The 27,710-nt window shown below is 49.6% G+C and overlaps 1 protein-coding gene, 1 long non-coding RNA gene and 1 other non-coding gene across 10 annotated transcripts in view; all 3 read right to left on the bottom strand.

Annotated features, from left to right (window-relative positions):
- Positions 1 to 27,710, bottom strand: part of PKNOX2 (PBX/knotted 1 homeobox 2) — a 267,659-nt gene that overhangs the window by 143,489 nt on the left and 96,460 nt on the right. The window lies entirely within an intron of this gene.
- LOC115936339 (U6 spliceosomal RNA) lies at positions 11,885 to 11,986 on the bottom strand. The gene has a single exon (XR_004071836.3). It is a non-coding gene; the product is annotated as a U6 spliceosomal RNA (small nuclear RNA).
- On the bottom strand, positions 19,321 to 26,460 carry LOC134756481 (uncharacterized). Of its 2 annotated transcripts, none has more exons than XR_010129217.1 (3): positions 25,600 to 26,460; positions 21,844 to 21,939; positions 19,321 to 20,814 (listed from the first exon to the last, which is right to left on the bottom strand). It is a non-coding gene; the product is annotated as an uncharacterized lncRNA (long non-coding RNA). The 2 variants fall into 2 exon arrangements; XR_010129218.1 differs by having other exon boundaries at positions 25,674 to 26,460.

The raw sequence follows: 27,710 nt of genomic DNA, 5'->3' as shown, positions 1-27,710 counted from the left end.
AATGAAGTCTCTGTTTGCTCACCCAAAAAACTGGAAAGGGAAAAATAAGAACATGACCTGATATATAAATGAGGCTAGAGGTAGCAAAGTGCATCCATTTTCTCACTTGATCCTCATTCAAAGCGTTTACTGAATACCTTCTAGATGCCCAAAATTCAAAGTGACCTCAGAAGATGTGTGGAGTAGACACTGTCATTCCCATTTTGGAGAAAACTGAAGGACAATGTTGCATTGTCTGCCCGGATCACTGGTGGAGGTGGGAAGAGAGCAGTATCCTACTATAGCATGTGGCATGGAGTCAGTCATGAGGGGAGGCTCATCTCCTTCTCCCCATTTTGGGTCTCATTCCACTGTGGAGTCTCCCACCTGGGAGCTAAGAGATTTCCCCTGGTCAGCAGGGCCCCGGTCTGCTATGGGTTCCGCTTGAAGGCTGAGGATTTCCTGCCACTGCCCATCCTCTGGAGATCTCTACACCGCAGCACCTAGGAGAGACTGTCTCAGGCCAATGAAATGGTAAAAGGCACCTGCTATGTGCTTTGCACTGTGCTATGTTGTTATATGTTATGTGCTAGACACATAAGACATGGTCCCCTTTCTCAAGAAGAAGGTAATTTTACCATGGAGACAGAATCTACACAAATGAATCTGATAGAGTGCGTGTGTGTTTCACAACAAATATCAGTGCTTCTCCATCTAAGAAATATGTACAAAGCACCTGCGGATCTCACTAAAATGCAGACTCAGATTCAGGGGGTCTGGGTTGAGTGGAGACATGCTAAGGCATTTCTCACAATCTTTCCGATGATGCGGGTCCCACTGGTCCTCAGGCCACACTTGGAGTAGCAAGGCTGGGGATGGTGCACAACGTGAGAAGCCAGAGTCGCTGCGGTGGTCAGCAGTGCTTCCTACAGGAGACGTGCCTCTGCCGGTTCCAAGGAGGGGAAGGCCTCAAATTGGCCAGGAAAATTGGAAAGGCAGACATAAAAGGGTGACTATGATCTTTACTTGGCACTTTGCAGGGCCGATGGGCCATGAGGACTCGAAAGAACGTGTGGGAGAACAAGCTGTCGCTGGGAGCTGGAGACAGGGTCTTCAGTTCTGACTGTGTGACCTCGGGCTCACCACGGCCTCAATCAGGAAGTGTTTGTGATGGAGAAGAGTTCAGTGGTTCTCAACCTGGGCAGCACATCCGAACATCTGGGAGGCTTTTAAAAGAAAACGCCTGGACCCCTTCCCAAGTGATTTTTATGTAGTGATCTCGGGTAGGCTCAGGCCCAGGTAGTTTTCAAAAGCTCCCCACTGATTCTCATGTGCAGCCTGGGTTGAGAACCCTCACACGGTGCAAGCTCTAAGGCCCCTCCTAATTTCCTCATCTTCTCATTTGGACAGAAAGGTCCAGGACTCCCGGCTTCTGTTCCCAGGCATGTGGCCTGGAGCGAAAAAACAGTCTCAGAGAACTCCTAAGAAAAGCTTCAGCACAATGCCAGAAATCTGAGCATTTCTCCGGTGGAGGCCAGGTGGAGGGGCTGTCCTGCCCATCTGGTTCCCATTAATCCCAGAGCATGTTTCACATCCCTGGCAGGTACTTGGAGCTGGGAGCAACCCTCTGCCCCCTGGGTGGCCCTCAGCAGGGGCCTTTCAAGCCAAGCCCTGCTGACAGGCTGCAGGGCTCTGTGTGGCCCCCCTGGCTTCCAAGTCGCTTCCCCCACTTGGGGATAGAATCCCTGGACAAATTAGAAACCAAAGAAGGCAGACGCAGAAGCCTGGCCTCTCTTTCATTAGCAGTCTGTCACAAAGCGTGAAGGGCTTCCATAAATTCTGTAGCTCAGCAGCTGCCGAGGAGACCTGGGAGGAAGAAGATTCATTTGTTCCCCAGAAGACTGAGTCTTCAGGCATTTCCAGCCCCTTTCCTCCCCCACCCACTCAGCCGGGAACTAGCCCAACACCACGTGTTGCTCCAGGGTCTGCCTGTAGCCTAAGCTTTGGAAGGAGCTGGGAGGGAGTGACTGCCCCAGCTAAAGACGGAAGAGGAAATGGTGAGGCCCTAGACACCCCTTCCTCCCCGCCACATGGGACAGAGGAGTCAGGCTCTGTTTCCATAAGGGCCTTAGAGCATTTGGCTGCTAGCACGCCCTTTCCCCAGGTTGCAGCCACTGTGGCTCTGTGAAGGGGCTTGGTCTTTGCTGTGAGTTTCCCAGACTTGCTAAGTCAGGCTAGTGGAGCTGGGGTTCACCTGAATCCTCCCCAAAGGGTTGCTATTTTTCTTTCCGATGGCTACCTTCTAAACAGCACGGTGTTGTGGTTCAGCCCGGGCTCTGGGGTCAGACAGCTATAGAGCTGAGCCTCAGTTCTACCACTTACCAGCTACACAACCCTAAGCAAGCTGAGGAACCTCTTTGTGCCTCAGTTGCCTCATCTACAAAATGGGGATAATAAAATATGTACCCAATGAGGATTAATGTCATCAGACTGTCAACAGCAAATGCCTGAGAAAGGTCAGAGACAAAGAGGGCCTCCTCAGGCGGCAAATTCACAGGCATCAGAGACCTCAGAAGCTGGAGGATCAAATGAGCTGCAGGATCCCACGTGCAGCACATGTTTTCCTGGGTGAAAGGATCAGCAACGCTTTCCCTCTTGAGAAGGCCAAGAAGAACCTAAGGCCATACGCTGCCTGCGCACTCACAACATACGCTGTTCTTCCCTGCACATTCTGACCAAGTCAGGCCTGGGAGACTCTGGCCAAACGGCAATGCCAGGCCCTGAAACAAGAAGAGGCCAAGGTCCACGGCTGCAGATGTCCCTCCCAGACAGAACCCAAGCCCAGATTCACAATGAACTTTGGGGCAAGGGAGGAAGAACAGGCTGCAAATCACAGCTTTGGCCATTGCTCCGCCCAGCCCAGCAGGCTACACAGCTGGGGGCCAGGAGGGCCTGGCAGGCGACACCAGGCCTGGCAGTGGGGAGGAGGGCTCAGCACCCCTTCTCCCTGCAACCTCAGTGGGTGGCGAAGGGGTGGCATAGGGCCAAGGGGGTGGACAGAGGTTGCACTGTGCCCACATCAGGCACAATAGGCTTACGTAGGCTAGCAAAACTTACTTTGAAGAAATTGGGCAAAAATCCATTTTTACCCCAAATTCACTTTGTCGGAGAAGTAGTGTTTATGTTCCAAAAGGATTCTTTTCTCTACAATATTATTTACCATGGGATTTTTCAGTGAGAGCTTCCTAATACCTTTAGGGTATGATTTGAGTTATTAAACCTTTGTTGACATGCAAGTTTTCAGGAATTCAAATTTGTGAAGCCCTCTTATTTCCTTTAGTTACGACTGTGCTGTTTTTAGGCTACCTGTGAGCCTCCATGCCCTGGCCCCAGATCTGTTTTTTTCCCATTCCTTTCTTCCCGTGCATCCACAAGTACCTCCGTCATGAACGGAGTGTGCACTCTGTGTTCCACCCTGAGCTGGGGCCTTTCTTACGGTCCTTCATGCAGCCTCACACTGCCCCGTCTCTCACTTATGCCCTACACACCAGGACCAGTAGTATGCTGGTAAATATTTAACAGCTGGCTTTCTGGAATAATATTCCCACCATGGCCAGTTTCAAGCTGCCAATGTGAAGTTGCTGAATGTGAAGGGGGAAGAGATGCAAAGCAGCACACCATCACCCAGGATTTCCTCCCTACAGAGGTGATGGAAAGAGCCTCAAGGGCATGGATGGTAGTGAAGTGCTTAGGAAGCCGTGAGCTTGGAGTATTTATTACCTGTGTTTTTAATAGAATTTATTTAATGCAAATTTGTGTAATTTAATGTTAATAATGGCTGTGTTTAACCATTGGCTTGCAAAATTTCTGAAAATTTAACAATCAGCTCTTGCAAGCTGGCACCAGCTGGCTCCAGCACACCACTGCCTAGACTCTAGCTGCAGTCACCTCTACTACTGTTGTTACTGAATTTACTCACAGTAATAGGAATGATAGGAAGCTCAGCATTTTAAATGCAGCTTTCAGTTAAGCCTCATAGCAAATCTAGAGGTTAGGCCATTTATTATCCCCATTTTACAGATGAAGATACAGCTGAGGCTACCCTGAAGCTTAAGAGAAGTTAAATGATGTATAGCCCGATATTAGATCGGATCTACACTCTTTAACCTAACTGTCAAGACTCTATGAACTGTGCCTTCTCTGTTTATTCTATTTCATGTCTAATACCCTTCAATATCCTTATTCTCAATGAAGCTTCAGCAGAGAACTGGGAATCTGGGGTGTGTTTTCCCAACGTTCCTTCTCAGTTTAGCACCAGAGCCCTTTTCAAAGCAGCAGACTGTGTGTAGGAGCACCAGCCTGAGTCCTGGTTCAGGCTCTGTCTCTGTGATATTGGACAAATCACCCCCCTAGCCTTGAGTTCTCAGCTAAAGGATAAGAAGAGCAAGTCTCCATGGCTTGATTGCTTTAGGTGCCACAATGCTATGGGACAGCATTTCTGCCCAGTGGCCCACAGAAAGGGCCAGGGAAGCCTGGATCCCCTTCTCTGCTATGTGGCAACTTGCTCCCAGATGGGGCTCTTTCTGCTGCTCTCAAGGTAGAACACAGCCTCCCACTCAATCAGTCCCCAAGCAAGCAGAAGCTTATTAGGTATCCAACAAGGTGGACCAAGAGGTGCCCCCATAGAAGCCAGGGAACCTCAGTAGGGAAACAGCCAGAAATCAAGAATGGTTTGGGAAAGGCTGCTCAGAGCTGGGGGTGGAGGACAGCAGGGGGGCCCAATGACCTCCAGAAGTCCCTAGTGTCCTTTCTCTGAGGAGGCTGGTCTTGTGGGTTTCCTAAGCTAAATTGATTCCAGGCCTGGAATTCATCATTCCCTTCATAATACAAATAATCACCAAATGCGCTCAAGCACTCGGTAGCCTGGATATTCACTCTAGCAATTCTCTGTGTGGACGGTGATTAGACCATCATTATCTTAATGCTTCTTAATTTATCTTTCTGATTAGCAACTTACCATTTTATTTGCAAAAAATAGCCTTCTGCTGGGTGGAAGCCAGCCGAGCACAGCAGCTGTCATTTTCTCTGTACTAAATCAGGCCAGGCTTAAGTTGGTTCTCTGGCGATGCTATTTCTTGTGTCTTGGCGCTAACACGCACCACAATCTATCCTGGTTGTTGTTGTGGAGTAAAGGCGCACTTTTGAGGAGCAGCGGGCTGAGAGGTCACCTCTACCTTGGCAAAGGGTCCAGGATAAGACACTCTCATACTCTCAGGGAAGGGCTCCCAGAGGCAGAGCCCTCCTACTGCCCTAATGGGACAGCCCATGGGGGTACTTGCTGCAGAGACTAGGAGGGAAGTCAGTGGTGTATGCACCGTAATAAGAGAGGATGGCTGCTACAAAGCTCTTGCCATGTGGCAGGCATTACATGAAGCACTTGAGATCCACTATCTCATTAATTCTCAAAACAACCCTTTAGGTGTGTTCAGTTACTATTTCCATCTACAGATGGAGAGACCAAGGCTAGAGAGGTTACATCATTTGCCTGAGGTCCTACAGCTTGTGAGTGGCACAGCTAATTTTGAGCCACATCTTAGTGACTCTCAGAACCAATGATCTTAACTGCCATGTTATATCACTTTCCCAAGCGAAGTAGGCCCGGTGTGAGATGAGACATTTTAGAGCAAACACTGTCAGGGTGACTGTTGAATAGTATTATAATACTTGACTGATTTCCCACCTTCAGAAATGCCTTGAATTAGCAAGCACCTTTCTATCCTGGACACAAACATGATTCCCTTCTTCCCCACTCCCCACCACCAGGAGGAATGAGTTCCCCTCTTTCAAATTGTCCCTAGTCTTGTCTTGGGTCAAAAGTTTTCTTTTTAACTGACACTTCTGTTCTTCCATCTTCCAACCCAGAACAAATCACGCTGCTCTCTGATTTCTACTTCCTGCCAAACATCTTTACTTTATTGTATCCTGAAAACACACAGGCCGTGGCCCTGGCACATCTCTACCCTGCCACTGTCCCTAAGAGGTCTATCACTGTTTATTCCACTTGGATGTTCAAACCCTATGCGTCATATATTTCAATTGTTTCTGCGTCTTCCAGAGAGCAGTATACCTAGATATTGAAGTACAGGAGAGGAGGAGGAAGCTTCAACTTGGTTCCTAAATTCTCCAGAGAAGGTCTCAGGTAGAGGGAACACACTGAAGGGGCAGGTGGCTGCAATGTTTGTCTTGACCCCAATCTCCATTCTTGAGGTGTCAGCCACTTACCCATTCATTTCCCTGGTTAATAGTTATGCCTTCACTAAGCCCTATCTGTGAGAATCTTGTCTGTGCTATCTGGTGGTAGGCATTAGCTGCATGTGGCTATATGGAATTTATTTTATTTTATTTTTTATTTATATATTTTTTGAGATGGAGTCTCCTTCTGTTGCCCAGGCTGGAGTACAGTGGTGTGATTTCAGTTCATGGCAACCTCAGCCTCTCAAGCTCAAGCGATTCTCCTGCCTCAGCCTCCCGAGTAGCTGGGATTATAGGCATATGCCACCACACCTGGCTAATTTTTGTATTTTTAGTAGAGATGGGGTTTTGCCATGTTGCCCTGGCTGGTCTCGAACTCCTGACCTCAAGTGATCCACCTGCCTCAGCACCCCAAAGTGCTGGGATTACAGGCATGGGCCAGCATGCCCGGCTGGCTATGTGAAATTTAAATGTAAAATTCATTCCTTCAGCTGTACACATTTTAAGTGTTCAATTGCTACATGTGAATAGTGACTACCAAATTGGCCAGCACAGACATAGAACAATTCCATCATTGCAAAACGTTTTACCGGACAGCATTAGTCTAAATTTGGTCCTCTACACCCACTTGGAAGCTTTGGTAAACAAAGCTGGATACCTATAAAGCTCAAATGTCATGGACCTTGGTCAAATATTTCCCTCATTGGACGACGGAGACCAGTGCTTTTCAACGTGTGGTCCCTGTACCAGCATCATCACCTGGGAACGTGTTCGAAATGGAAATTCCAAGGCTCCGTTTCAGACCTATTGAATCAGAAACCCCAGAGGGAGGGCCCAGCAATCTGTGCTTTAACAAGCCCTCCAGGTGACTCAGATCACCCACTGGTCTCGATATAATCATGACACCACAGATTGAGAGACTGGGACGTGCCAGTCCTGGTGGTGAACCCTTTATGAGTATTATCTCATTTAAACCTGTCAGTGACACTGAGATAAACAGAATCTTCACATTTTACAGCCAGGAACTAAGATTCTTAGTAGGAAGTAACCAGCCCAAGGCCATGCAGCTAGAAATGGGCAGAGGTCAGTTTCAAACCCAATTTTGTTTGACTCCAAAGCTTATGCACTAACACTCCCTGGCTTGGAGCTGACGGACAGCTTTTCTTTGCCAAGCGTCTTCTGAAGGTACTTGGGATATCTTATCTGACAAGCTGAGCAGTGGCACCCCAGAGAAGAAAAGCGGCATGGCTAAAGCCCTGCTCAGTGACAGACACCACAACAGCACTGGCATGGCAGCAGCAGCTGCACCTTGTCCTAAAAGGGAAATAAGCCGGATTTGAGTAACTTGAATGTCAGCCCTCTCCACTTGGAACGATGGTCTTTTCCTAGGTCTTTCCAGGCACTTGGGGATCTTCTTTTAAGGGTTCATGTGAGTTCAGAGGGCTGAGTTGATCTAAAAATAAAATTCTTCCCTGGATAACGGTAGATTTGCTTTTCTTAAGAGTTCAAGAAAACCTCCAGTAATTGTATTAGGGGATTAGAGCTAGAAATTGCTGTTCCTTCTTTAAGCTCTGTGGTTGTCCCCCGGCTGGCAAGCAGGATTTTACAGGAAAGGAAACACATGGTTTGTTTTGTACAAAAGTCATGTTCCTGAAATACAGTATTCAGCAAACATCCACTGAGCACCTGTGTTATCCGGCTACATTCTCTCAGGTCATTTCATTCAATCTTCAGAAGAACCCTGTGAGGACCTCTTATTTAAGACAGTAGCTATTATTATCCCCATTTGATAAATAAGGAAAGTGAGGCAATCAACGGGTAAGTGGCAGCCAAAATTCAAATCCAGGCCTGCCTATCATGCAAGTTCCTCCCTCTTTGCTGCACCACACAAGCCCACCTTGTCTAGCACTGGGATAAATTAAGAGAAGAGCCTGGAGTCTGGGGATCTGAGGACAGAAAGGGAAAGACATTCCACATGATGGCAGGTCAGCCACCAGGAAGGCATTGAGGGAACATTTCTAAGAGTATTTGTGTTAGCTGGGCCTTCTCTACACACGGCCATATCACACATATACGTTCCAGGAGTCCAATCTCTTTCCTCCTGAGGTGGCTCTGAGCTGGTGCTGGCCACCAGCTCTTGCAGGCCCAGAGGGGAGGCATGGCCCTAGCAAGCGGCCTGAGCTCCAGACAAAGCTGAGCCTCATGAAACCCTGACACGAGAGCTGTCAGCCCTGCCCAGCAAATTCTGGATTGTCTTTGGAGTGTGATCCACCTTTGGTTCCAGAGAAGCTGTTCATCTGGTGCCCAGGAAGCCAGGACGGTCACTCAGGTCACCAGTTTCTTGTTTCCCCATATATCTGAAACCTCCACCTGGACACCCTCAGACTCTTGGCCTCCCAGAAAGCAGGCAGAACTAGGGGGTGAATGGGAAGCGGACAGACATACTCCTTATACACCACAGCCACAGATGTCCATCACCCTGGCACCGTGACAGCCAGAGCCCTGCCACGCCTGTGCCATTGCTGGGTAAGCTGGACAAACTGTGTAGGGCCCTGTGAATGTAGGAAACTACAGCCTCTTTCTTGGGGGAACTCCACACTGGTTCTTGATGGAGAGCACTGAACGGTAACATGCATTGCACCTCACCCTGCTTGTGACACTCACAAAGGAACCCACGCCAGGCTGCCTGCTTTCACTCAAACCCAGTAAGGGTTTCCTGGAGATATTCCAGTTCCTCTCACAGGAAAAGCTAGAGAAGACCTCCCCATTCTCTTTCTGAGTAGACTGGCTGTGTTCATCCTTCCCTGACAGTTTGGATTCTCAAGTCCAGTGGAGAACCCCTGAGTGCCAGACATGAACTTTTTAGGGAAGGTGCAGCCTCTCCTTGCCCCTGGGCAGATGACCAGGGCTCCCATCTCCCCCAGCCTACACTTCCCATTCAAGGTCCCCAACACTGTTCCCCAGATGCACACAGGTTGAGAGGGGTGGTTATAAGCTGAGCTTCAAGAAGCCCCAGGAGTCTGGGTGCAGGTTCAGGCTGTCACGAGGTGCATATCAAAGCCGGAGTTTAAAAACTGTACTGGGAATAGTGCAATTATCTCGCTTCACCACATTTCTCAGCCCCGACTGAGGTTTAATTAAAGCCAAGTAAAAACAGAGTCGCCATTTCAGATATCACCCCACTGCATGCTGGTTAAAAAAAAAAAAAAAGGAAAAAAAATCCTTTATCGGGGACTTAAAATTTTTTCTGTGGGTATCTTCCAGCTCAGTTGGATATTATTTCTTCATAACAGTTCCTTTAAAGGAAAAAATATATATATTTAATATATATGTATAAAATGAGTTAATCCCCCATAATCTCCTTGAGTTGTACCTAAAACACAGTTTCTTGCAGGTGACCTTTTCAGAAGAGGCTGTTGCTATGGCAACCGCATTGTTTGATTTAGTCAAGAGAAAAATGCTGCATGGAAATGTATTTAATTTTGCTTAATTTGATGCTGTATTTAACACTTGCACAGGCTGAAAGGAGAGAAGGGCTGAAAGGCAGGAGCCAGCTCACTGGGGCCACGTTCACTGGCATCCTATTCTGGGTGGCAAAAGGGGCCCCCAGATACCACCATAGACTGGGTACCTGGCTGTTGGCCTAGGAGTTGGAGCCAGGACTCCCCTGCGTTCCGCTTCTGAGGTGCTCTATAGGAAGAAGCCTGGCAGGGCCCACCAGATGCCCCTCAGATGCTGGGGCCACGGGGCAGACACTGCAAGTTGAATGGCAAGGTGAGGCATACCAGCCATAGCTTCAGACCAGGAGTTCACAGCCGGGGTAAAGCTCTCACTCTGGTGCTGCCATAGCCTCATTTTCCTCATCTGACATGTGAGGCCAGTGAATTAAAATACTTCTCGGGTCTCCTTTATCGGCTTGTGAGTCTCCAGATCCAGTCTGATGTTCCCCGCTAGGTTTTGAGCTTCATGGAAGCAGGGCTGAGTGCAGGGTAGATACTTGGTAAATGATTCAATCATTCGGTCAGACAGAAGCCCCCTCCAGGAGATACCACGGCCCAGTTCTGAGAGGTCCAGGCACAACCTTGCTCACTGCAGTTCACAGGCCATGGCACCCACATGTTGCCACACAGGCATGCCCACAAGCACAGAGGAGATGTGAAAACCAGACGAGCCAGGGCACTTGACCAAGGTGCCGCAGGGATGACAGGGACGGAATCTAAGCTCTCTGGTTTCCAATAGTCCCGCCAAGCCAGACACATGCCCCTGTTGGGGGCAAACATGGTGACCACGAGGAAAGAATAGGTACAGCCTGACCATAGTGGTCTCCCGGCTCAGCCAGGCTGGGAAAACGGACATCCGCCAGCCTCCTGCGCCTCCACCCAGCCTTAGGCTGGCAGCATCCACAAACTCTATGCCTGCCTCTGTTCTGAATAAATTCTAATCCCACTCATTGACCTGATGACCTTGGACAAGTTATGTGACCTCTCTGGGCCTCAGTTTCTTCATCTGAAAAATAAGACCTGGCGAGGGATATCTAAATGCCTTTTTTACTTTGACATTCCCTGTGATATGATTCTCACCTGCCATTACTGGATGCAAACAACCAAACACCTCCGGGATGGGCTGTGTCCACCACCCCGATATTCACTCATCAATTGTACTAATCCAGCAAGTCGGCCCCCTCCCTCGGTCTTCAACTGAAGGCACCGCATCTCCGTCGCAAGCCAAGACCCGGCCATCCCAAGGCCCTCAGTCCCAGACTGCTGTGCCCTCCAGGACCACACTCATCAGACTTCCCATTCGCCTGAGCCATCATCGGGAGTCTGAGGGTCCTAGCTGATACACTGCTGGGTAGACACTCAGCGCCAGGCTGCTCCCACTGCCTTTGGCCATGCCCTCTGGGGATCCTGGTCTCTCTGACTGGCTCTTTCACTTTCTTGCTTTAGGGGAAACCCAGACTTCCCCCACGAGGACCTGTTTCCTCAGAAGCCCTTTCTGTTGGGGACAGCTTTGTCTTATGTCTCATATACTTCAGAAGTGGGAGATGGGTGTGTCTTCCCTGCTTCCCACTACAGTTTTTTTTTTTTTTTTTAGACAGGGTCTCACTCTGTCGCCCAAGTGGGCATGCAGTGGTGCAATCACAGCTCACTGCAGCCTCCACCTCCTAGACTCAAGTGATCCTCCCACCTCAGCCTCCTGAGTAGCTGAGACTATAGGCATGGGCCACCACACCTGGCTAATTTTTTTTGTATTTTTGTAGAAATGGGGTTTTGCCATGTTGCCCAGGCTGGTCTCAAATTTCTGAGCTCAAGCAATCCTCCCGCCTCAGCCTCCCAAAGTGTTGCGATTATAGGCATGAGCAACTACACCCAGCTAGTTTCTTTTAAAAAAAATTGCATTGATACATAATAGCTGTATATTTGGGGGGGTACATGTAAGATTTTGATATCTATACACAATGTGAAATGATCAAATCAGTGTAAAATTGGGATATCCATCACCTCAAACATTTATCTTTCCTTTCTGTTGGGAACGCTATAATTCTTCTCTTCTAGCTATTTTGAAATATACAATAATTTATTGTTAACTATAATTTCCCTACTGTACTATTGAACACTAGAACTTATTCCTTCTATCTAATTGTATTTTTATACAAAATATGGAATGCTTCATGAATTTGTGTGTCATCCTTGTGCAGGGCCAAGCTAACCTTCTCTGTGTCACACCCATTTTGGTCTGTTTACTGCTGAAGCGAGCACCCCACTGCAGCTTCTAAACCATCTCTCTTTCTTCTTTCAAAAACCCAAGCTCACTTACTTGAAGCACCTGTCGTCAGACCTCATGCCCCCTCCTACGTATGAAATGCTGTCAGTCTACCAACCTCCTGGACACTCCCCCTCATTCATGGATGACTTTAGCATTCGGGTTGCTGACCCCTTCTCCATTATTATTTCTGCCAGCATCATTGGAGACTCCAAAATCCATGAAGATGACCTGTCTGATACTCTGGCCTCTAGCTGGCTGTCCTTCCTAGCTTCAATGAGCCTTTATTATTATTGTTTTTTCTTCCCACTGTGATTGGCATCCCATGAGCTTTTGCTCCACTCACGTGGCCGTTTCCTAGATTTTGGCACACCACTAACTGAATCACCCACGAAATGTACATTGCCAACTTCCCACTTTCTGACCATTGCCACCCTAGCTTACTCTGACACCCCTACTTACTCTAGCAATTCTCCAATCCTACTTCATTAAAAACATTTTTTCATGATCCGTTTCCATCACTCCCTGCATGTGTTCACTTCCCTCTTTGCCCAGCTCTGATTCCACTATCCAATACTTCAGCTACTGCCATGCTGATCACCTGGGCTTCTTGCAGCTCTCCTTGCATTGTCTCAGTCTAGCGGAACTCCTGCCCTGGTATCCTACCCACTTATTCAGGGCCTGTACCAGAGCAGCTGAACCTTACTGGAGAAAAATGATACAAATTTGCTGACTAGACTCACTTCAAACATGACCACAGATCTCACTCAACACTGTCAGAAAAAACTACCACGTTTCCCTAGAAAATTCAATTTCCCAGTCTCTGGGGAAACCTCATACTTCCTTCTCTCCCCAGGTCTCCAACACTCCCTCCCCACCCCACTCTCAGTTGATGACCTTGCAGTATATTTCATACAGAAAACATATTTCTATAAGATGAGAACTACCCCGTCTTCCCATCAACAAGCCCTTTATTGTGTCTGTCTCAGAACTAAAATACTCAGGCCATGCCATCCTGCAATTACCATAGAAAAAGAGTCCTGGCTCCCATCCAAGGTCAATACCTTCACTGGGCTCTGAACCCATTCTCCCGTGCCATTTCAAGGACTTTTCTTCCTCTTTAACTGGATCACTTCCACTGGCATATAAACATACCTCCATATCATCCTCCTTTAAATAAACTCTCCCTTGACCCAAGTCCCTCCTCCATTTTCCACCTCTTTAGGAGTTCCTCTTCACAGTAAATCTATTCAAAGGAGTCATCTGTACTCACTGTCTCTCCTTTCCCATCTTCCATTCTCTCCTCAACCCGCCCCAATCAGGCTTTATTACCCACTGCTCCACTGATGACTAATTACCAAGATTACTAAGGACCATATCTTGCCAAAGTAAATGGTCAATTCTTTGTCCTCATTTTGACTTCCCAGCAGCATTTGGCACAGCAGGTCAATTGCTGATCTCAAAAAACTTTCTCCTCCAGGCCCTGATACTTCACTCCTCTGGTTTTTCCCATATTTCGTAAGCACTCCTTCTCAGCCTCCTCTGTTGGCATTTCCTAAAAATACTGGAGCATCCCCTTCACTCTCCCTTTCTGCATCCTTTCTCTCTCCCTATGTGATCTTTCCCCATTGCTTTAAGGACCTTCTTACACACGCAGGTCTCTCACATCCCCATCTCCAACTGAACCTCTTTTCAGACACCCAGACATCTGTATTCAACTGTCTACTCAACACCTCTACTTCAGTGTCTCAAAGGCATCCTGAGCTTGGCATATTCAAAACAGATCTCTTAATTTCTCCCCTCAGATCCTACACCCCCTTCTGCCAAGTCTCCTCTATCTAAGTAAAACTCTCCATTCAGGTGCCAAAAATCTAGAAATCAGTCTTGGTTCCTTCCTTTCCTCAACTACATTCAATCCATCAAGAAGTCCTCAACAACCTGACTCCCACAACTCTGCTCCATCTCCACTGCCATGGCCAAGACTAAGCCAACAAAGCCTCCACCAGCCCCCTTTACTCCCTCAGCAGCCAGAGTGGTCTTTCTAAAGCACACTCAGCTCTCCTCACTCTCCCCGTTGTAGTCCTCATGGCTTATCCAAGACAGGTAAGACCCAAATGCCTTTGTGTGGCCTCCTAAGACACTCTCTGCCTCCCTGACCTCCTTTCTCTTCATCCTCCCTCTTGTCTACTCATTCCCCACGCACACTGGCTCAGGTCCACCCCAGAGACTTGGCTTTTGCTTTTCCTTCTGCTTGAGAGGCTCTCCCATCTACCCATGGCTGTCACTTTCTCGACCATCAGGTTCAGTACAAATATCCCATCCTTAGAGAGCTCTCCCCAACACCCAGCCCAGACACTTTCCCACCAGAGCCTGCTTTACCTTCTTCCCAGCATTCGTCAGGACCTAACATTTTCTTATTTCCGTGGTTGCTTCCTTGTTTATTCACTCTACTCCTCCCTACTTAGAATATGAAATCCTTGATGGCAGGGACGCTTGTCTTGTTCAGCACTATTCTCTGAACCTACAATAAAGCCTTGCACACAGTAGGCATCTAGCATTTGTTGACTGCCTTCCTGAAGGAAGCAATTTATGGCTAGATGTGCTGTCTTAGTTATCTCTGCACCCCGGGACTGGGCCTGCTGCCACACCAGGCTCATAATCAGCACATAATAGATGCACATGGATGTGCAGCAACTTGGAGTTGGGTGTTATCCTACTGCCCCTGATCTGACTTTCCACCTACAGCAAGAGTTCCCATTTATTCCAACATTCCTCACAGGTGGTCATTCAGCCTTCCAAGGTCCTAGAATATTTTACGAGGAAGCTTAGCATCTAAGAGAGTAGACAAAGGCCATGGCCCAGCATCCTGGCCTGGGCCTGCTCCAGCCCCCAGCCTCAGGTCAAGTCCTTCTAGCTGCAGCCGACATGTTCCATCCCTGTGTGTTCCTTGTTCACGCATCCTTGCCTGCCTTCTTGGCACTATGGCTGCTGCACAGTTTGCTCTCTAGTCTATAAAAGGTGAAAAACAAAACAAACAAAAGGCCACGGTTTCATGAGTTGCTGTCTGATATGAGCTGGCAGGGCACCTCTGCACAGGGCTGGCACCGCAGAGGCAAAGGATTCATATATAGGGACTCCGTTCTGTGCTCTGTGGAGGGAACACAACCCCTCAGGGAGCTGGGATGTGGAGCTCGATATCCCTTACCCTTCAGGCTCATCATGTCTTTCCCTGAGACCATAAGGTTCTGAAAGTATGTGTGGTGCAGTGGTTAGGAGTGTGGACCCCCTGCATCATTCTGGTCTGGGTGACATCTAGGTTATGTGACCATGGGCAAGTTACTCTATTGCTCTGAGGCATAAGAGTACGATAATAATAAGCCTTAGCTCAAAGCATTGGTATAAAAGTAAATGAGAGAATAAATGCAAAGTACTTAGCACAGCTTTAGACACAGAATACACACTAAGTAATAAATATGAGGTCCTCCAACTCTAACCTGTGGTTCCAGAGCCAGTGTGATTCTACCTTCACCACTGTTGGCAGGAAGCTATGTCTTTGGCCCCAGCCTGGCCTCACTCACAATATCCAAGAAGATCCTGATTCTGCTGGTTCCTGCTCACATGACCATCCGTGTCCATGTGTCTCGGAAGATAAGCTTCCAAAGGCGGTTAGCACAGCTCAACAGTGGTCAAATATGTATCCAAGTCTTTGTCAGTTACGGTAAAAGCAAAACACAAAACAAAACAAAACAAAAACTATAGAATGTTAGAGCTCAAAGGATCCTCCTGACGTGGTCTAGTCAAACTTTCTCATTTTGCCAATAAGGAAACTGTACTCACAAACATGGGGTGTTGCCCAAGGTCACACCATGACTGCTGGGTCTGGAACCCAGGCCTCCTAACTCCTAGGAAGGCAAAGTTCCCAGACCTACCCTCACTTCCAACTTCCCTTCACTGTAGAAAAATACCACAGAACTCACAAAACCACAAGGCATTTTCCCCAAAAATCTCTCCATCCAGCCCAAAGTTGAGAACCTTTTTCTTGGCACTGCTTTCCTCACCCCATAGGGAGGTGGGTGACAGAGGCATCTCCAGGACAGAAGACAAGCCAGAGCCCTCGCTCTGACCCGCCTCCTCCTGCCCCTCGGTCCACCTTCCCTCCTTCTCCCATCTGCCCATCCTCCTTTTGCATTCTCCCCTTTTCTTGTTTTGCCGCCTGCCTTTTCAGCTGTTTGCTCAGAAGCTGGGCTCTGTTTGCTGAGCCTTCATTCATTTTCATATAACCTGGGATATTTTCAGCTGCTCCTCTGGGTTCTTAGGAGAATTTCAAGTGGCGAGAAGCACAGTGGGCTGCAAAGGTAAACACCCATCCCTGAACTCTGAGCCTGCCTGGGGAGTGTGCTCATTCACAGGCTGCCTTCCTGACCAGCACAGCCAGTCTCTCCGGGCCTGACAAGCGGCCTCTCACCCTGGACTGGGCAGGCTTTTAGGCAGGCAGACTGCAAGTTTTCTTCAACCCAAGACTGGTGCAGGAAGCTGGCTGCTTAAGCTCTTGAGTGATGGGCAGTGACAGTAGGGGCTTTGGCTGCCTCCCCTTGCAGGCCATTCTCCCTGCGCTTCGGCCAGACCCGACAGTCAGTGCTCAGTGCTGCTTCTGTCACTGCCTGAAACAAGGTGTGGTGAGGCAGGCGGAGAAGTCAATTCTCTCACTTCTGGAAAACAGCTTCAAAAAAGCACTGATTCATTGCTGCTCCTCTCCTGTTCACACCAGGACCTGTGCTGAAGGCACTGGGAGTCCGTGGGAAAAATAAAGAAGGGGAAACCCCACAAAGAAGGAGGCTGTTCCTCCTGGAGGAAGTGGGAGAGCTGTCCCTGTGCCCTCTTTACTCGACACGATCAAAGCGTAAAGAACATCCCTTTAATCCTTACTCCAGGTCCTGGGTAGAACAAGGCCCAAATCCTCCATGTTACAGAGGGAGAAGGGGAGAGAGGGCACGGAAGGAAACGGAAAGTCAAAGGAACACGGGATACAAAATCAAGATCTGAGCTTGGGCCCCAGTTGTCCCATATTAATCATGTGACCTTAACAAGTCAAACCTTCTGCATCTCTGTCCTCTCAATTGTAAAACTGGGACAAGAGCATTCATCTCAGGGTTGATGTGAGCATTAAATGAGATAATATGTGTGCCTGTGCTTAGCAATTGGTAAAGAGCTTCACAGATGCCATTTATCATGATTCATCGAGAGCCAGACATTCCACCAGTGAATCAATTACCTAAGGATCCAGGATCAGTCATGCTGAGACAGACTTATGGAAAAACACCTGGAGAGCTTTCCTCACACCCCCACGACCCTTCGCAGCCAGGAGCACTGTCATCACCAGCTCTAGTTCCCATTTGAAACACTTCCCTCCAAGCCTCCATGCAATTTGTATCAAATGATGTAGGAGAGTAGGCATGAGGCCAGGGTTATTGGATATTTGTCAGGTTTAATAAAAGGCATCGAGTGGCTCTGGGCTTATAGTGTTCTGTGATTTGTCACTGTAGTGTTGAGAGGTCTATGGCCCTGCCACTGCAGGCACAGGGCATTAGGAAAGCAAGGGCAGGTTTTATTAACAGAGCCAAGGGACTCGATGATGCATCTGTCACGGGGGTGGGCAAAGGCGGCTTCCCCATCAGTATGCCTGGCTCATCAATGGCTCCAAATGGAGTCACATCATTTCTGGGTACCGTGGGCTGAGCAGAGCCAGGAAAAACATCTGGGCTATGAGCTGGAGCAAGGCCCAAGGAGGAGGTGCTCCTTATGGACCCTGGGGGATTTTTTTTTTTTTTCTTGACAAAGTCATCAATTTGCTGCTCTCCTTCCCTCAACTCTGTTATTTTCATGACAGGACACACATTGAAGGTCTAGACAGAACTGAAATCAGTGTCTTCTGGAACACAGGAACTGAGACTCCTCTGAAGACCAAGTGAGCAGAGTGCTCTGATACAGTGCCAGCATGGCAAATACTGAATGAACAAATGAAGACAGGAGTGGGGCTGAGAGCTGACCCAAATATGCACTCTGCCTTGGGATGGAGGTAGGGAAGAAGCCCCGGTGCAAATTATGGGAGGAGGTCTATTCAGGAAAGGAGAGCATGGAACACTGTGTTCAGGGAGAATTCAGCAACGGAGATGTCCAGAAAGAGATTATGAGTGTCTTGTCACACTGACACGGTGTACAAATGGAAATTTGGTATTACTAAGATGAAAGCCCATTTTCTAAAAGCAGAGCAAAATGGCCAAGCTGGACTTGTAGCAAAGTTTGAAAACTAACTCAGAGCTCCTTAAATCCTTCCTAAGAAGGAAGGCCAGAGTATATACTGGAGTCTGGGTAGAATTCAGTCCCATGGCTATCCCAGCAGAGAGGACGGGATGGTGGGGCAGGGAACTGTGAAATCATTCAAACATCTTCCCTCCAAATCCACAGACAGGATCATCAGCCCCCATGAAAGACACAGAAGTTGAGTCACAGGGGTTAGTCCTGCAGAACTTCTTGTGTCACCCCCCAAGGCAGCTAAGGTTCAGCATCTTTGGTCCTAGCCAATCAAGAGCCTCTGAGATGCCTGGAAACTCCTCCCATAGGCCTTTCAAGTCAGACAGATCTCCAGCTCCTGAATCAGCCATGCCTGATACAGGCCCTGGTCCAGGAGCCTGAGTCAGGGGAGAAGAGCAGGGTGCTCGTGATGATTTCCAAGTTTCCTCCCGCCACCCTATCCTGGGAAACATGAAACGCAGAGTGCATCAGAGCCTCTCTGGGAAGGTGGGCTGGGGCCTGGGTGCCAATTGTTTAAATTTTCTCCTCAGTGGAATTACAGGCTCAGGAGTCCACATTGGCTTTCCAAACAAAGAGTGGCAAATTGCTAACTACAAAATCAATTTTTTTTCGAGTGCATTAGCTGTCCCCTCATTATTCTCCACCCCATGAAAGAATTAATGAGAGCCTGAGCCACAAGTGAATGAGGGCTTTTTAGCTTGGGAACACACACTGAATGGCGCCAGGCATGGGACAATTACAGAAGATATTCAATAGGGGGAAAGGCTGACAAATGCCACATGAAAGCTGAAATTCAAACCTCCAAGGCTTCAGCCCCAGGTCTGGGCCCTTGAGATGACACATAGAGGCAGGATCAGCAGTGCAAGACACCATGTCATGGCAGGACCTGCAGTCTCCCAAAAGAGCCATTCACCCACCTGCAGAGGGAAGACCACACCTGGAGTCCAGGAGAAAGGAATGCCGATGCCAGTCATTCGGTTTGTAGGATTCCTCCCAGGGGAGAGAGGGCTGCTGGTAGTTGCAATCTTATCTGCGAGGTTGTGCTAAACTCACAGGAATTGGTAAATCCAGGAACACTGAGTTATTCAAATACTAGCCAAGAGTTCTTAAAACCTGAGGGGGCAATGGCTCTGATAGATGGATTCCTTAAGATAGCCAGAAAGACCACTGAATGGAAAAAGGAATGAGCAGAGGCGATGGTGGAATATTCAGAAACTGGATATTTCATCTTCATTTCTTGCCTTAGTCACTGTTGTATCTCCAGTGCCCACAACAACACCTGGCACATATGAAGCACTCAGTAAATATTTGTTAAATTAATGCATGCATAAAACCCAACTTCCAGGAAACTCTTTCCTACTGTGCCCCAAGCCAGTCCTTGTGAGAACTCCCCAAAAGTCCAAGGACAACCGCCCCCCACCCCATGAAGATGTACCAAATGTCCTACATCTAAATGTCCCAGCATCCTTTTGGACGAATGCTACCAAGTGCACTTGAAGAGACCTGGACCACCCTTGCCCCATTCTATTGAAGATAGAGGTGAGTTTCCTGTTTCATTTCCAGACTCACTCTCAGCCTCGCCCTGGACAGTGGGTACCATCTCCATCCATCAACCAAAAGCACACAAAGAAGAAACAGCTGAGAGTCCAAGAGGGCCTCAGTCTAGGAGACTTGGTCATGCCTCTGCCAGTGTCAGCAGTCAGGCTGGATTCCCCAGCCCCGGCATTAATTGTAGCCCCTGTGCTATGATTACAAAATGGAATTAAATGACATGCCAAATTAAAGAGTTATTTTTTCTAATATATATTTTGCATAGGATGTGTTTGTAACAGCATTAATTATTTACACTGCCATAGAGAGAAAGCATAAATATAAAGAGAGAGATCAGACGGTTCCTGTAGGAGAAAAAAAATGAGCATTTCCATCAGGATGATGAATACCTGCGGTCTCACTTTGGGGCTGGGCCTAGGGGGTGGTGGAGAGAGGGGGACATCTTGAGAACAAATCTGACAAGCGTTATCGAGGTTTTTGAGGAAGGAATATGTTAAAAATGAAAGTGAGTACAGAAAGTTTAAATATTTAATATCTGCATTAATTCTAATTCACACTTTCTTTATTTTTCAGATTAAAAATTTACAAGAATTCCCATCTCTTTCATCCTTCTTCCTCCCATGAGACGCTTTGTGGTCACTGTTCCAGGGACCACCTTTGGCAGCATCTAGGTAAAAAGGGGCATGAGAACAGCAGCCCCCCTGCCCTCCACCCCACCCCCACGGCATCCTCCCGCCATGGGCATCTCCCCCAACTCCCCTGTAAGAAGCCATTGCTGTCGGGCTGCTGGAGCCAGAATGACTCATGGGACCAAAGCCATTTCCTGGCCTCCTCAGCCCCCACCCCAGAGAGGGTCACGGAATTCTCAGAGATGGTGCAGCCAACTTGTGGGTTTAAAGTGCTTGTCCGAGCCCAGATCTCACAGGGACGGGCAGAATACCACCACGGAACTGATGTCTTCTTGAAACAAGAGACTTCTGTCACACACAGCCCCAGGCCCCCCTGCCCTTCAGAAGCTTTTATTCTAAGGCCAACCAGACCAGCGTTATATGCTTTCAATAATATCACTGAAAGCCAGCATTGATTGACTTGGAAGCAAGGGAGAACTAACTTCCCGAAGTCACCAACACCAGCTCCCAGCTTCAGCCCTGCCCCAACCCCAGCATTAAGCAGGTGAGCAAACTGCTCTCCTACTAAGAACAGCTTATACATCTGAATTCCCTTACAAAGCACTTTCCCATGCCACGTTTGACCCCAGAGTCCTGTGAAGTGGTCAAGGAGCTGTTATCAGCCTTCATTTTATACAGGAGAGCACCCAGGTCATGTGACAGACCTAAGGTCTCCCCATTTAATTAAAATGTTTTCACTGTTACAATGCAGCTTCTACAGCACGCGGTTCCCAAAATACTGCATGTGAAAGGGGAAGGGAACATTGGGTTGAGAGATGCTTTTAACCCCACTCCCTGGTTTCCAAGTGACCTGTCTGCGTTGGGGGCCAACGTTTTCCGAGATGAGAGCAGGGAGGGGCAGGTGGGCCAAAGGACTGCATCTGCTCCCATGAGGGCCCGCTGTGTCCTTGCTCCTGTTTTCCCTGAGATTCTCAGTGACCTCAGGCCAGAGACCCTCAGAGGAGAGTTGTTGGCAAAGTTTTCTCAAAGCCCCAACATTTCTGTGACTCCCTGAGTTTTAAGTTGTCAGATACTGTGGCATTTTCCCCCTTCTTCTCATACCCTACCATCCTCCCATCACTTGCCACAAATTCCTGCACAAAACACCTTCCTAAATAGTGTCGATGAGCGCCTTATTCTCATCAGGCCTCTGATGGAAGACAATTCCCTGACTCCATTCTTACTCTTCCTCACAGATCTATCAACCCCAAAAGTGCCTGTAAATCAGCAGAGAAAACACACACACACATGCACACACACACGTGCAAACACACACACACAGGCTTCCTCCATCAGAAAGATGAGCAGGAAATCTCACCTGTGGTAGAAATCTGAGCTATCAGTCTGGCGCTGGGAGATGTTTGGGGTTGTTTGTTGTTTTTACTTCCAGATACCTGCTGGAGTCAGGCCGTCCCTTTAAATGAGAAGAGCGGAGCTAGAAAGCACCCCAGCTTAAGGCCTGGAGAGCAGAATCCCTCTAAGCAGTAGCTTCTTCCTCTCCCTCACATAATTCCACAGCCTCTTACTGAAAGGGCAAGGAAAGAGATGGCCCAGCCAGGCAGAGGGAACACCTGAATGAGCTCAGGAGGAGCAGCTGCCATGATAGCTGCTCTCTCTACAAGCCTTCAGGACAAGCACATCCTTCCTGACCCTTCCATTCACTCCAGATACGAGCACTATCCCGGGACAGGACTTAGATCCACATGAGTACGGGAACACACACATGAGCACAGCGGGAGGAGTTTGGTAGAACTGTCGTTCCAGCTTGACCAAACATCTACCTATGCTTCCCAATCTCACAGGTTGTGAAATTTTCAAATGATGGAGGGAGGAAAGGACATAGCAGAAGAGAAGGTGAGTTAGCCAAATGGAGATACCGATCAGGGTCCATGCTTTGGCTGGTGACGGAAACAGACAATCATAGCAAGGACAAAACCCCTCCCTCTCATGGCCTCTAAACAGCCTCTGTCTCAGAGAAATCAAAAGGGAGATTTTTCCACAGAAAAATCAAAAGGGAGATACAGTGCTTGCCGAAGGCACATTCCTAAGGCCCTAGCACAACGTGGAGCACATGCCAGGCATGCTTGTTCTTTCTCCTCATTTCCCCCTGTTCTTTCCTCATTTCCTTGTGCTAAGTAAAATGACTTTAGAACCTGGGTGGGAAGTAGGGAGGAAGCCGTGAGTCCTGTCCTGACCTCCAGACCTTGCATGTGGATTGGTTTTGCTGCTGTAAGGAAAGGGCTCAAGGACAGCAGCTCAGCATCCTGCGGCTGCACACGCAGAGTGAGAGGGACATGGTGGCAGGGCCTATCGAGGGTCTGCGTGGCCAGGAACGAGGAGGTAAGGAGAAAACGTTCTCCCTTCTTACTGGGAGGAGCTCTTTGCAAACTGAAATGAGATTGTCTTAGTGCAGAAGCCTACTTTTATTTTTAAAAAGTTATTTTCACAACAATTAATACCCCCTTCCTGCCTCCACACATCCATAATCCCACCCCTTCAAAAAAGCAGGGCTGTCTTCCAGCCTCTGTCTCGCAGGCATTTTACTAGTGGGGAGGATGAAGGGTTCAAGAATCAAGGACATCACACTTGCTAAATGCCCCCAAAAGTCAATGTAACATCTCCCATCTCAGAGGCATCTTCTTGGAAATGAAGCAAAGCCGGAAGGCAAAGGACTGGGGGTGACTGGCTGTGTGACCTTGGGCAAGTGACTTAACTTGTCTGAGCCTCAGTTTTCTCTCTCCTAAAATCAGAGAAATCTTACCACTGACGGGGGAGGGGGTGGTGAATTCCTCTCTGCTCGTGCTTTCTGAGCTACTCTTCCATGCCAGCCGTTGTCACATTTATCATATCATTCAACTCTGATGAGAACCCAGTGAGAAAGGAACTATTCCTTTCTTTGAGAAATTTGATAAGTGTGCATAGGGGTGAAGTGACCGGCCTCGGGGCAGAGACCTGGCCAGTTATGGAGCTGGGGGCCCAGGTTTCCTCCATGGCTGACACGCTTTCCACCACACCACAGCTGTCTCCTGATGGGCGGGCGTAATGCACACTCAGGGCCTTTGGGAAGTTTGAGGGTTGCGGAATGTGAGGTGTGAGTACTCTAAGAGTTTAGACGGTGAGGAGAGGAACGCCTATTCCTCTTTAAGCTCCCCCCTTCAGGATCCTCCTGATGAGATCCTTGGTGGCCAGAATTTTCTTCTCTCCTTGCTCTAGAGCCCTTACCCAACCCTGTGAAGCAGAAAAGCCACAGATGACCCACAACCCTCTGGGGACCATTGGGGTGGGGGCTGAGCTGAGGGGCTTAGGCCCCTCAGAAACCCGGGTGACAGCCCCGCACTGCCCCTGCCTCTGTTCGGGCTCTCTGAAGGTCTGGAATGGAGAAAACCCAAGCACAACTGAGCAGCCAGCAGGGTGAGGTGGCAGCGGAGGCCATGGGGCAGAGAACAGTGTCAGGGATGCGTCCACTGAAGGAGGAGCGGGTCAGGTGTGTGGCAGGAATTGGCGTGAGCATCCTGGGTGCTGAAGAGGAACCTCGGAGAGAGAAGGGCCTTGGAACCTCTTGCAGAGGCCAGTGTTTGCCAGGGAGGTTTGTTCATAGAATCGGAAATCAGCTTGCCTTGGTCATACATGTTTAGGAAGCCCTAAGTTAAAGTCTTTAAACTTGGAATGAGCCCTGTAACTTTTTTTTTTTTTTGAGACAGAGTCTCGCTCTGTTGCTCAGGGTGGAGTGCAATGGTGCGATCTCGGCCCACTGCAAGCTCCACTTCCTGGGTTCACGGCAATCTCCTGCCTCAGCCTCCCGAGTAGCTGGGACTACAGGCGCCCACCATCACGCCTGGCTAATTTTTGTATTTTTAGTAGAGATGGGGTTTCACCGTGTTAGCCAGGATGGTCTCGATCTTCTGACCTCGTGATCTGCCCGCCTTCGCCTCCCAGAGTGCTGGGATTACAGGCTTGAGCCACCGTGCCCGGCCATAAGCCCTGTTAACTGTTTTAAGACAAGGTGTTCACACAGGCTTTCCCAAGCTGGCTTAGCTTTGGAACTTTCTTTACGCCCCCAGAGCCCACTCTGGGAAGTGCTTACCTAGAGCAGTCCTCCCATTTCACAGATGGGGCCAGGGGAGGATGGGAACCCATGCAGCTTCTAAAATCGGCCGCCTTCTCGAGTCCCCCACATCCCTAGGGGCCTAGAACTACTCCACACCTGTTCCCAGGGCTCAGAGAAATTGTGTCTGGCTGCAGCTGTGATGTGTGGAAGAAAGGACATCTGTCTCCTCCTTTTCAGGGGATGGGGGTAAAAGGAATGGGGGGTGGGGAAGGGAGAACTAGGCCCCTTGAAAGTGAGGAATAATTTCTCACAGTAGAAGATCAAGACAGCTGGGCAGCCCCCCGGCCCCGCCACCCCACCCAAGAACTCTCTATGCCTCCCAGGTCTTAGCAGGGACCACCCAGGTGACCTCTCAGGAAGCCAAGTCCCAGCCCTAACGTCCAATCCTGCAGTTATTAGGCCTAAAGAGACACTATCCCTGACCTCAGTTTCCCAATTTGCAAGTGGCTCCTTTCTGAAAATGAAATCTCTTCCAGTGACAAACTCCCCAGGACCCCAGGCCCACCATAGCCTGAACTGCATTCCAAGAGATCTGGGGAAGGAGCTCTAGCATCATCCAGTTTCCTGGGGACATACGGTGAGCTCAGCCCAGGAGAGGAGAGGGGTTGGGAAGCAGCTGCCCTCTGCCTCTACCCATCCTGGCCCCCAGACAATCCATTTTCCACTGGGTCCCGGTTCCTTATCCAGAAAATGGGTGGAGGTCCCTTGTAGCTCCCATAATGGATCTTCACCTCTAAGGGTTCCCTTTTCCTAACAGTGTCAGGAATGGCACCAACTTGCTCAGATTCAGAGTTAACTCCTATAGGGGCTTGAGAAAGGTGATCCTCTCCCACCCTCTAAATGTGGGGGAGGACTGATTAGCCCCCCATCCCCTGAGGTCACTGGGATTCCCATGGTCCTGCAAAAGCTGGATGGAAGGGTGCAGAGAAGGAAGCCAGGAAAAGCCCCCTCCCCGCATCCCCTTACACGCCATTCCAGGACTTTGTCCTCCCAGCTCTGAACCCAGCCAAGGCAGCTGTTCTCCAGATTCAGACAAAGACCTGACACTTCTTCCAACCGGGCCGAGCTGGGCAGTCTGTGGACGGGTGGTGGGGGCAGCGTGGCACAGAGAGAGGCCAGGGAGAGCCAGCGCCGGAAGAGTCTGCATGGCTCATCCTCGGCTCCACGCCCTCCGTGAGAAGACCGGACTGAGATAGCCACGTTCTGTGGGGCCCAGTCTGGCCCTCGGCAGCTCTCCCCCTCCCGCGCTGCTCCTCAGCCACATGCCCTTGGGCTGAGCTAAGTCCAGAACCCGGCTGAGTAGGGGAATTGTTCTGAGAAAGTGGCCCGTTGGCTGGTTGCTATGGAAACCGACATACCACAGTGCTGACCCCGGAGAGGTTTAGCACGCTCCCCCAGCAGGGATGCCAGCAGCTGGACTGCAGCTGTTACCGCGGGAGTGGGGGCTGGAGCCGTCGCCAGCAGTCCCTGCTGTTTGCCTAAACTAGGCCCGCCAGCAGATCCCCTCCATTTGCTCCCACCCCGCTCCTCCTCATGCGGCCTCCCCCACTGCTACGGACGGGAAGGGAGCGGCTGAGCCTGCCCTGGCAGGATGGGGGTGGGGTGGGGGAGCTTGGCTCTAGAGAGAGGAGGTCTCCTTTATGAACCGAGGCATGTCCTTGAAGGGTAGGGCAATGTCCTCCCCACTGCATTTCTGAGGAAACTGAGGCCCAAGGAAAAATAGGAATTGGTCCCCAGTCACACAACCAGGGCATGCTAGAGCTAGGGCTGGCACCCAACTGAGTCTAGAAGCACCACACCACTGGCTCTGGCCCTCTGTGCTGTGCTCTTGGCCCTCCCTGCAGCAATTCAGCACACACTATAGAGACTGCCCCGTGCAGACAGCAGCATTTAACCAGCATTACTCCCGGCACAACCTCGGGGAGGGCGAGGGGCGCCGATGACTGAACAAAAGGAGCACTAGGAAACGGATCATAGAAATAGAAAGAGGGACACAGAGAGGAAAAGGAGGGTACGTGAGTCGGGGAGCAGGAAGGAACGCATGGCAGAGGGAAACAGAGAAGTAAGGAGAGGCAGAGAAAGTTAGAGAAAGAAAAGAGAGAGGTGATGAGGTGCCCAGAACCAGTGGAAAGAAAGGACAAGATCACCTCCCTCCCCCAGCTAGTTCCGAGCCCCTCCCAGCACAGACAAAGCCTGTGGGGTCTTAGAGAGAGGACTGCACAGACAAAGCCTGTGGGGTAGAGAAAGGAGAGGGAGGGAGGAAGGGTGGGAGGGCTGCTTGGGGAGCAGGGCAAAGGTGGAGCGGGCATTAAAATCGGTTTCTGGGAGGCATCTCCTGCCATCCCACAATGCCTCAAGCTCCCTGAGTGACCTAGCGCAAACACACCAGCCCGCCTCCCACCGTGATGTGGCACTTCTAGACTCAAGTGGGCTAATCTGCGACGGGACGCTAAGCAAACACCCCCTCAGCCAGAGAGGTGAGATAGCGCTCCCTCCCCGAGTGCCTGACCAGTCCTCCATCCTCACGCGTGGCTGCCAGAACACAAGCGTCCTTTCATTCCTCATGGTCTGTTCTGACCTTCGTCCCCACCTCTCCAGAGTCATCACTCCTTCCGGCCCAAGGGGAGACGCAGCTGCATAAAGAACACCCCCCCCCCCCGCCCCCACCGCCGTGCCGCCTCCACTGTCTCACTGTCTGGCCCCTACTCTTCAGCCCTTCCTCATCTAGAGCTGGATCTGACACCAAAGGCGTCTTGTGAGCAGGTGGGCCCACTTCTCCCCTCCAGTGCCCCATCACGGCTCATAATGAATTAACACCCTTCTTAGTGCTCTTCCCCTCCAGCTGCCCTAAAATAGTTGGTTGCAGGGGACTGGAGGGCTGCTCTGCATCCCCGCACCCTCCTGGGCTGTTGGGAAGTTGCTCTGTCTGTGAAGCCTTGGCTCCAGGAATGCCAAGGGACTCAGGGAACAGTTCGGAATGTGCCAACACCATTACACTCTGTAATTTAAGACCTGGCTCTGCAATGGGCCAGCAGATTGCTTTTGCACTTACACCACCTTTTTCACAAAAATTTGGT

This window comes from Gorilla gorilla, chromosome 9, assembly GCF_029281585.2.
Source record: "Gorilla gorilla gorilla isolate KB3781 chromosome 9, NHGRI_mGorGor1-v2.1_pri, whole genome shotgun sequence".
Lineage (NCBI taxonomy): Eukaryota > Metazoa > Chordata > Mammalia > Primates > Hominidae > Gorilla > Gorilla gorilla.
Note: the sequence above shows the minus strand (reverse complement) of the source record. Positions and strands in the feature narration are given on the sequence as shown.